This window comes from Myotis myotis, unplaced genomic scaffold (genome assembly GCF_014108235.1).
Source record: "Myotis myotis isolate mMyoMyo1 unplaced genomic scaffold, mMyoMyo1.p scaffold_m19_p_9, whole genome shotgun sequence".
NCBI classification, from domain to species: domain Eukaryota; kingdom Metazoa; phylum Chordata; class Mammalia; order Chiroptera; family Vespertilionidae; genus Myotis; species Myotis myotis.
Window position 1 is genome coordinate 44,709,836 of NW_023416401.1, and position 10,693 is coordinate 44,720,528.

The 10,693-nt window shown below is 34.1% G+C and overlaps 1 non-coding gene across 1 annotated transcript; it reads right to left on the reverse strand.

The window, feature by feature from the left end:
* Nucleotides 1–10,210: 10,210 nt before the first annotated feature.
* LOC118663954 lies at nt 10,211–10,317 on the reverse strand. The gene has a single exon (XR_004970235.1). It is a non-coding gene; the product is annotated as a U6 spliceosomal RNA (small nuclear RNA).
* Nucleotides 10,318–10,693: the final 376 nt, after the last annotated feature.

A 10,693-nucleotide genomic window follows, 5' to 3' on the forward strand; every position in this document is an offset into this window, starting at 1 on the left:
GATGTGAGGATGTGAACTGTAGTTCTTAAACTCTGAATTCCCTAAAATCAGCCATTGTCCATTTTCCCAGTCTCCATTTTTTTGTGTGTGGGTGTCTGCTTGAAGAGATCCAGTGTAATTCCTGGTATATAAAAATATTCAATAAGTATATATTGAATTAAATTATATTTAATTGATTTGTGATGTTTGCTTTTTCTTCAGTTCCAGTAGCCCAAAATACTCCATACTATATTATTATTTTTAGTTTTTTATTCAGATTTTCAAGTCAACTTTTTCATTTTCCATAATATAAATTTAGTTGATGTCTATTGGGTTACTAGAAATAATCTACTTTCACATAAAAAATGTGAAGTTCTATCACACATTGGGTGGTTAAAAAACAGCTATTATGTGCATCCAATTAACGTTATTTCTATAGCCTAAGACCAGCTGTCCACTGACACACTGGTAAAGTAGTAAATTTAAATAACTATGCATATATTTTAGGGAAAATAAAATGCTTCAGCTACTATGCCAAGCATTTTGTTTAAATATCTTTGTTTTCCTTATTCATGGATTTAGGATATGAATGCCCTTCAGTGTAAATGCTGAATGCCTTTAATGTCTAGAATAGATCCAGTAAAATGATTCCTTTATTTATTTTCTTTTTACTAATAATAAAATCATTTCTATTAATATATGGTATCCACTAGGAAAGGGCATCATTTTTGAAATATTTTTATATTTCCAGTTTCAACTAAAAATAGGCATTATAACATGATTTCAACATACAGCAACCACAATACCCCTTCTACTTTTTACCACATTGTGTGAATACCTTTGTCCAATTTCCTGTAAAAGGCTGTTCTTTAAACTCTTGAAATATTATTTTATTTACTGGTGTGCCCGGAAAGAAGTATGTTTATTATTCAACAACTAAGTTGGGATTATTTTAAAGGGATATCTGAGTGAGAAACAATGTGTATAAAACACATAAACAATGTGTATTGAAAATGTAACAGAGAAGAGGTGAGGTAAAAAATTAATTTTACCCAACAGTTTAATTCAATGTAGCATATTGTATAAAATATTAACAAAACTAACTTTTTGAATTATCACTTTATTATATAAGATGTATACTTTTGTTTAAAAAAGTAAAATAATTAAGCCTTATTTAGGCATTAAATGCAAGGCTTCCTAATAACTTAATCATTTTCTAATGGTTTAAAAGATTATTAACTTTATATCCTGAAAAAGATAATGTTGAAAGAAACATGATAAAGGCTCATTTTATGAAATCCTGTGCACATATGCACACACATTCACAAATACACTCTATAGGTTCCCATTAGTATCTAAAATAAGCTAAGCATGAGTACCTACTAATGTTTCCAACTCTTTTCCATCATCACAGCCATTCTGGCCTCTTCCCTTTGTTCATCAATCACCAACAGTGAGGCACCTGCCTCCCACTATCTGTGATCTATTAACTTAATTGTTCAGCCCAGTATACACATATAGCATTAACCCATTCTCCTAAGGAAACTGTACTATCAACTGTGAAGCGGTTCTTTCACAGGGATCGCCTAAGACCATCGGAAAACACATACATAATTACATATTGTTTTTGTGATTAATCACTATGCTTTAATTATGTTCAATTTGTAACAATGAAAATACATCCTGCATATCAGATATTTACATTACGATTCATAACAGTAGCAAAATTACAGTTATGAAGTAGCAATGGAAATAATTTTATGGTTGGGGATCACCACAACATGAGGAACTGTATTAAAGGGTCACGGCATTATGAAGGTTGAGAACCACTGAACTAGAGTATAGTGCTTATGTGCAGTTTGTTTTATCAAAAGCTTTGATATACACCACTTGTCCAAAGGTACTTAGGTCAAAGTCTTACCCCATCCCTGTCAGTGTGTGTGTGTGTGTGTGTGTGTGTGTATTTTTAAACAGGTATTCATTTGTTACAGAATTAGATTTCTTGTTACATTTCTCACTCTATATCACTGCTCTCTGACCATTTATATAAGTTTTAATTGCATATGTTAAAGTTCACTCTTTTCTGTGAAATTCAAATTTTGGAACATTTTGGCAAATGGACAGTGTTATGTATCATAAGTAGAATATCTTATAGAATAGCTTCAGAACCTTAAATCTTTCTTTTTGATCCTTGCCTCCAAACTATATAAAAATATATATTTTTTTACTTGTGGCAAAGATTTTAGTTTCATAGTCAGCAATCAGAACAATTTCATTTTTAATCTCATATTTACATAAAATTATTTTATTTATTTTTCATCCAGTAATAAATTTAGTAAAGTATAATTATGTTAAAGTTGAAAGGGGAGACTTTTTGAATATTTTTCTTGGAAAAATGAAGATATAATACTAAATTGCAATAGACTATGATTTGATCTAGCCAAAATCTATAATAGATTTCTAAAAATTATTGTGCTCAAAAATCTAATGGAATTTATTAACATATAGATTATATAAGTGAGTTTTATTGCTTTATTTTATTATGTTAATAAATAATATTTTTTAATTTTATTTAAAATTAAAGTAGATTTATTCTGTAAAAAAATTTTATAAATGTCAAATAACATGATAAATGTAGTATTTTTTCTTTATTCATGTAAATCAGTATACCTCTTGAATATTTGTTTTGTTCTAACTACTGTCTCAGGTGTTAAATATAAAACAGTAAATAGAACAGTATTCCTCATCTTATAAAGTTATAAAAAAAGAGAGTGTTTCTATAAGATTATTTCATTTCATCAGTGGTTAGAACCATACAGAAAATTAAGAGTGAGTGATACAGAATGGAAGGTACAATAGGGCCTTATTAGCTTGGGAACACAGGGTAGAGCTCACTAAAGATTGTCGCTCTTGATCTAAGACAATTCAATGACAAATGTAGCAAAACAAATATGGAAAGAAGCAAATCTAGGAAAAATAAAAATCTAAAAATACATGTAACAAAATTGGTGTGTTTGTGTTCCTACTTTACGCACGACCATTAACATAACAGACTACTTTCTCCTTCGCCAAGATTCTCAATGTGCTATTGTCATATTTTGCTTGGAAGCTTTGAGTAAGATATTTTGAAAAGAAAAAAAGTTTTGCACAAAGTTCATAATCATAAACAAGTGAATAAACTTTAATGAGTTCCCCTTCCTCTGTGTTCAGGTAGATCATCTGATGCACAGGCTCTGGGTGGGTTCCACGCAGGAGTCCATGCGTGAAGTACAGAGAGGGCTTTCTATGTAGTTTTATTACATAGTGAAAAGCAGAAAGCAAGTCAGTCCACAGATGAAAGGAGCATCCCAGCATGAGCAGGCAAAATTGGCTTGCTCTGTGCAATAAGAAACCACCTAGCTTGTTACTGACTGTACTGGGCTATGTTTATATCAGAGCAGCATACTGATGTGGATTTTAAAATTACAGTTTAATTATTGGATACTTATTTTAGTGCAAGAAACAGTCTCTATCTCCCCAAATACCTTAGATAGCTCTTGCTCCTGAAAGAAAAAAGAAAGAATTGAATATAAACTTATATTTTGGTCTTTTTTTTAAAGAAATAAAACAAACTTTGATATACAGTTACTTATGTTTCCATTGTTATTTAAAAGAATATCATGATAATAAGCACAAAGGTGTTTAATATTGATGTGTCTTAAGTATTAGCTTTTTAAAAATATAGATCTCTTGCCAGGAGCCGGTCCATGCTTGCTGTTTCAAGGGACCTGGCATATATGGCATACTGTTCTTCATATGTTTGCTCACCTTCTTGGCACTATGTGTTTTAACCAAGGTCTCTGAGAAAGGTTGTTTCCCCAGGTAGGGATTTTCCCCTGAAGTTAGGGAGGGAATAAAACCTCTTAACTAAGTGCCAGGCGGGTAATTAATCACTTTAACTATGAACAATCATGCTTAAGCTACATAATCTTTACTCCCTGGAATGGAGATAAGAAACGCCATAACCTTTGTAATAGAGATTGATAGGATTGAATCAACTGGTATAAATACAGATGTAACAAGACAGCAACACACAGAACTTAGAAGACAGAACTTAGAAGACAGAACCAAGAGACACAGAACCTACACAGAACCTAGAGACAGAAGAACTTCGCTGGAGAGAACATGGCAAAAGATCCTGGACTGAACCTGACTACAGAAATTGGCAACAGAACCTGACTAGAACCTGGTGACTGAACCTGGCTGGAGAACCTGGACAGAACCTGGCTGGAGAACCTAGCAAGAGAACATGGACACAGAACCTGGCTGGAGATCCTAACCAGAACTTCGCTGGAGTTCCAGACCAGAACTTGGCTGGAGATCCTGGCTAGAGATCCTGGCTAGGCTGCTGATCAACTGAACGCTGTCTCCGTGTCATTCCTTCTTCGCCGACTCCGTCCATACCTTTGGGGACCCCTGGACCTGCTGGGGTTGGACCCCGGCAATCTCTGGAAACACCAGATTTACTGAAACAACCTCCAGCTGTGGTTCTTCATGAAAACGTTCTAACATGTCTCATAAGTGCTTCTACTGTGTATGTTTTATACCCCTCCAGGTAAGAATTCTATGTGATCCACTAAGATCATATCCATTAAACAACAAAGTTACAATTAACTAAGTATTAATGATTTGCAATGTCTAAAAGTATGAATTGTGCAAATGTCGTTATTTCACAGAAGATTCCCTTGGTGTATCTTATTTTCTGACAAGTGTTCACTGTGAACAGGTCAATATTGTACTTGTCCCTCCAGCAAAGACATGGTTCAAATGAATTCATTTCTGATGGTTTATTAATGCTGTACCCATAAGTACATAACTAAGGCAAGCTTACCTAACCAATGGAAACCAAGAAAGAGATGTGTGGGTTTTTTTTTTTTCCTTTGCTTCATCAATCACCAAGTTATAAGAGCACTTCTGTAATGTTGAGAAGGCTTATTTTAATTTACAATTTTACTAAGTATGCTATGAGGAGTGATGTGTTGGCACAGTTAAAATGATGTACTGTGGAGCTGCTCCTATAAAGTGTGTACTCTGCCACACTCCAGCTATGTGATGGAAGATACAAGTCTCCATCTCCAACAAAGCATCATGTTTGCCCCACACAAACTCTGGGCAATGAAAATACATTATGTTGTAGAGGAAAAGCAAGCTCATTGGTTGATGCTTAGAGAGGTCTCTAATTAGCAAAACCTAAGCAAATATTAGCCTCTAACATAATAATTAGTATTTATAAATTGATTGGGAAATATAATCATACATAGGGTGGGGCAAATGTAGGTTTATGGTTGTTCATATGGGAAATAATACAATAATTAGTAAATAATAATACAAGAATAAACTCTGCGTTTCACATACTTATAACTGTAAATCTACTTTTGCTCCACCCTGTATGCTTTGGAGAGAGACCTTGGTGTGATACCGAATACTACAGAAAGATATGACAAGTTATTATTTAATCGAAAGGAAATTTACTACAGTGAACTGTGTGTTGTTGGAAAAGTCCAGAAATTTTCATTAAAAATATCAAAATGGAAATCAGGAATATAAAGATATAAAAATCTCAGAACATTCAGTGAAAAAATTTAGAATAATATATTTTACATTCCATGAGTGAAAATGTTTATATACCACAAAGTTTAGAATACCAGAAGTAATAAATAAATTCATGTTAGTGAAGGACAAATAGTTAAAATACTGATGAGTTTTGAGAACTAAAACTTAAAATACTAATAACCATAGGAGAATAAAATACTCTCCGTATAAGAAAATTATTAATAAAAATATTTATACTTATAACAGTGATTAAAGACATGCAAAAATTCAATGTATAGATTATATTAAATCTTTCTCTTTCTATATCAACTATATGGTGTTACTATTAACTACACTGTGGATTTATGTCAAACATTGACTTAAGGAAAGATGATGGACAGATATGAAAGAGCAAAGTGCCATTTTTTTCCAACAATGTAATTCTTAATTTGATTAGATTGACTGAGACAAATGCCTAAAGCATTGTATTCAGAATGTAATACAAGTAATACTTCAGTCATTTAAAATTCATAGGAGCTATTATTCCACCGCCATATGATCTGTCTTGGTTAATAGTCTATGTGCCCTTGAAAGACATGCATACTGTTTTCATGGGTGTCGTTTTCTATGTTAATAAAGACAATTTTGCTGTTAGTGTTATTTATATTTTCTGTAGCCTCACAAAATTTATTTCTTCTTATTCTATCATTTACTGAGAGGTTATTGTTAAAATATTTTACTGTAATTGTACATTTATCTATGTCTCCCTTAATTCTGCCAGCTGTTTGCTGCATGGTTTTTGGTGCGTATCATCTGTTACATATATGTTTAATGTTGTTATGTATTCATAGGATATTGCTAAGTTCATTATCATGCAATCCCCATCTTTTCTTGTCATGGTCTTTGTCTCATAAAGTCCACTTTGTCCATTGTTATAATAACCATACCAGCTTCCTTACAATTACTGTATGTGTGGTAGTTCTTTATTTTCCCTGGTTCTTTGAAACATATGTTTTCAAATTGCCTAAATGACAGACTTTGATTTGGCTTTGCTCCTTCATTGCCTTTTCATCTGGGCGCTCATTCAATTTATGCTCAGTCAGATTGTTTGTGATAAATTTACTACAGTGCTCACTGTTTTCTACCTTTCTCTCCTGTTTCTGTTCCCCTGCTGTTCCTTTTGTCTTGCCTTCTTCTGGGTTAATTAAATAGTTTCAGTGTTCAATTCCATTTTCTCTGTGCTTTCTTATCTATGCTTTAGGTTCCAGTAATAGTGCTTGAGGCTAATAAAATGGGTTATTTGTGTATCAGACTCTATTTTGAGATATTTTTCTATCTTGTCAAATTTCACATTAAATATTACAAAATTCTGACCTCACCTTCCTCTTCACTCTTCATCACTGGCATTTCTTATTTCCTACCTGAAATTTCCTAATTTTCTTTTTAACATTCCCATGTTCTAAGCATAACAACCTTAGTATGACATAAAACTATATATCTGCCCTCTTATTTTTGTAATGTTTTTCATATAGCTTATTTCTACATATGCTATAAATCTCATCTTACAATTTTATAAAATTTTCACAGAACAAACGTTTGCCTTTTCCACACATTTTACAAAGAGAGAGCACACAGACTTTTATGAGTGCCCGCATATTCATTAATTCCTTTTTGTAGGTCTGAGTGCAATAGGTGGCCTTTGTCTTACTCTTAAGGAACACTGATCCACAGTCCATGCAGGGAAGCTGTGCTGGTGACCAATTATGTCAGCTTCATTCAAATTTAAGTAATATTCTCATGCACAGGTCTTTAAGTCACTGATTATTTTTATTCAGTGATTTTCGGCACAGACACTCCTCGATTCCCCAACCATTCTTCAGATTGTATGTTTAATCACCTGCCTTTAGACTTGCTACTTTTGTACTGGTATGTTCACTCAGAGAAAAAAAATGCTTTAAGATTTTGTATTGACTTTTAGAGAGAGAGAGAGGAAATGAGAGGGAGAGGGAGAGAGAGAGAGAAACATCAATGTGAGAGCTACACATAGATTGGCTGCCTCCTGCATGCCCACCACTAGATGGAGCCTGCAACCTGGGCATGTGCCCTGACCCAGAATCAAACTAACAGAACTTACAACATTTCCACATTTCCTTGTATGGGACAAGTCCCAACCCACTGAGTCACACAGGCCAGGGCAATGCATAGAAATTTGTATTTCAATTGCTTTGCTTTCTGGTTCTAGAATTTCCATTTGGTTTATCTTTTATTTTATTTTATATTTATCTGGTTTCTCTTATCATTTCATTTATTAAAATCATTTTATTTTGTTTATTTTTAAAAATAAAATTATTTAAAACTTTCAGTCTTCTAAGTTCAACATCTGAAACATGGTGGGTGTGCTTTCTACTGATCATGGGGTCAGTATGAGTTGCAGTTTTTTTAAATGTGCTTGTCTAATGATGTTAGATTAGATACTGAGCATTTTAAATTATGCTTTTAAAGTATTCCATATTGTTTTATCCTCAAAGAGTGATGATGTTTGTTTTTTAGGACTTCAGCTAGTGCCTGAAATGTGTAGGTGCATCTGCAGGGTAGATCTAGGGAAACCCTGAGACTTTTCCAAAGCTGCTCTGAAGTTGGCAAGAGGCAGCGCCATGGTGTGTCCCCTGCACATCCTGATGGGGTTGGGATCCCAGCTTTATCGGGATGGGGCTAGAGTAGAGCTAATTTAGTGCAGCCGTTCTCAAGAGTAGAAAACCATTTGGAGATTGGGTTTGAAAATGAGCCAGGCACTTTTAATTCCCCTTTGGAACATCATTGTTATAACTTAAAGTGACTGAAAGACAAATTATATTTATTCAGACGGGTATTTTGCAGTTTCTCAAAAATGAACAAAGTGAGCTGCACTGTCACTCCAAAGAAAATAACTGACAATGTTTGTTTTCACTGATATTATGGTACATATTTGAACCAGAAAAGTAAAAAGGAGAAAGAGAATTTTGCAATCTTCAAACAGAAGTTTGACACCTTTCCAAAACCGACGTTTCCTGTGGGAGCCAAAGAGCTATTAGGAAGGTGAGTATTTTACACTGTGTAACATTAGAAAGATATCCATAACTCAATGAGCCAACATTTTACTCAGTATTACAAAACTGTGTATGGGGGAAATATTTATTGATATGGTCCCAACTTTCCCTTTGAAACTAGTTCCTAAGAAAACAACCACTTTTTTTTTGGTGGGGGGGGGGGGAGCGGGGAATAGAAGCAAAAATGAATATCTAAAATCATCAGATAAGTATAATATTTCTCCCCTTGAAAATCACATATCTGTATGAAGTCTATGAAGTCATGTTTTCCTTGTATATTTCTACCAAACATTATCTCAAATCAGACTAAACAAAGAAGTCAGATGTGAGAATTTGTCTGACTTCTATTTAGCTATTCATTGAAGTCATGTACAAAAAAGTAAGACAGTACCCCTCTTCTCGTTACTCTCAGTTTTGCTTTGGAAAATATAGTTTCATAAAATTAAATTGTCTACATTTCTATTTAGTGTACTATTTTAAACAGATGGATAAGTAACTGTTTTTGAAATGTTTCAGTTTTAATTTTGAATAATGCAACCCTTTGTGTCTCAAGTGAATGTTGATGGTGGGCTAAGGAGTGGCTCTCTGGGAGGAAAGAGACAGAAAACCACCATCCACTGACCTGGGGCTGCCTCAACTCTGGTCATTTCAAGTGTCCCCACTCAGGTCTGTATTAGGTGCTATCTAATAAGCCCTAGGACAGTGATGGCGAACCTATGACACGCGTGTCAGAGGTGACACGTGAACTCATTTTTTTGGTTGATTTTTCTTTGTTAAATGGCATTTAAATATATAAAATAAATATCAAAAATATAAGTCTTTGTTTTACTATGGTTGCAAATACCAAAAAAATTCTATATGTGACACGGCACCAGAGTTAAGAGAGTTTTTCAAAATGCTGACACGCTGAGCTCAAAGGGTTCGCCATCACTGCCCTAGGAGGTTAGGCCTTGCTCCTTTCCAGCCCAGCCTGTGGCCAGGAAGCCAGCTACCTTTCTACACAGCTAACTCCTCTCTGGTACCCACTGCACATGCTCCGCAGCCTCAGCTGGCCCAGGCTTTGATCTCTGCCTCCTCTGCTCAGCAAGACTCCTAAGCTCTGTGCATATTCCAGTTTTCTGTTTTCTCTTCTTCTGAGCAGGAAATTGCTCGGAAGCAGAGGACTGAGTGAAATTCATCCAGGTATTACTGACATGTGCAAATATTAGTCACTAGCTAAAGCCCATTTCTTCATCTATTTCACCTCCTTTTACAGTTGATTTTAGGGAGGGTAATTATCTGAGACTTCTAGCATAAGTCACCTTTTGCATTGAAAAGTTTATATCTGGTGCCTACTCTCATTCTTGGAGCATTATATTTTCAGAAACTATTATCAAATAATGCATGTATATATGCATAAAACACACAGCTAAACAAATAAGACAACAATGAGTCCATATTTATTAATGTGATAGTCTCTCTGGGTCTTTTTCTAACTACAAAGGAGCAATTGGATGGGGAATGTCAAAGACGATTTTTTGTGATTGACATTTCTTAATTGAGGTAATAATTTCAATACTGTAAAATCCATTTTTTTAAATCTGGAACGCTTCACAAATTTGCGTGTCATCCTTGCACAGGGGCCACGCTAATCTTCTCAGTATTATTCCAATTTTAGTATATGTGCCGCCTAAGTGAGCACTAAAATTCATTTTTTAATGTCTAGTTGCTCAGGATGTTGAGATCCATAGAGCCAGGTACCCATCAACAGTCAAGATAAGATCATAAAATCATTTTAATCTGTCATTTCTATTTAGTATGTTTATCTATTTGTATCAGTAGCCCAAACTTTTTATAGGTAAGTAGTATTCTATCGTAAAGATTATAGTTAATTTAGCCACTCACAAGTAAAAGGACATTTGGGTGTTTTTTTTTTTTTTTTTTCTATTTTGGGGAGATTATACATAGAAAATAAAAAGAAAGTACAATTTTTTATGTGAACATATGTTTTAACTTCCCTTAGGTAACTAACTTAGAGGTGAGATTGCTGAATCACATGGCTAGTGTTTATTTAAATA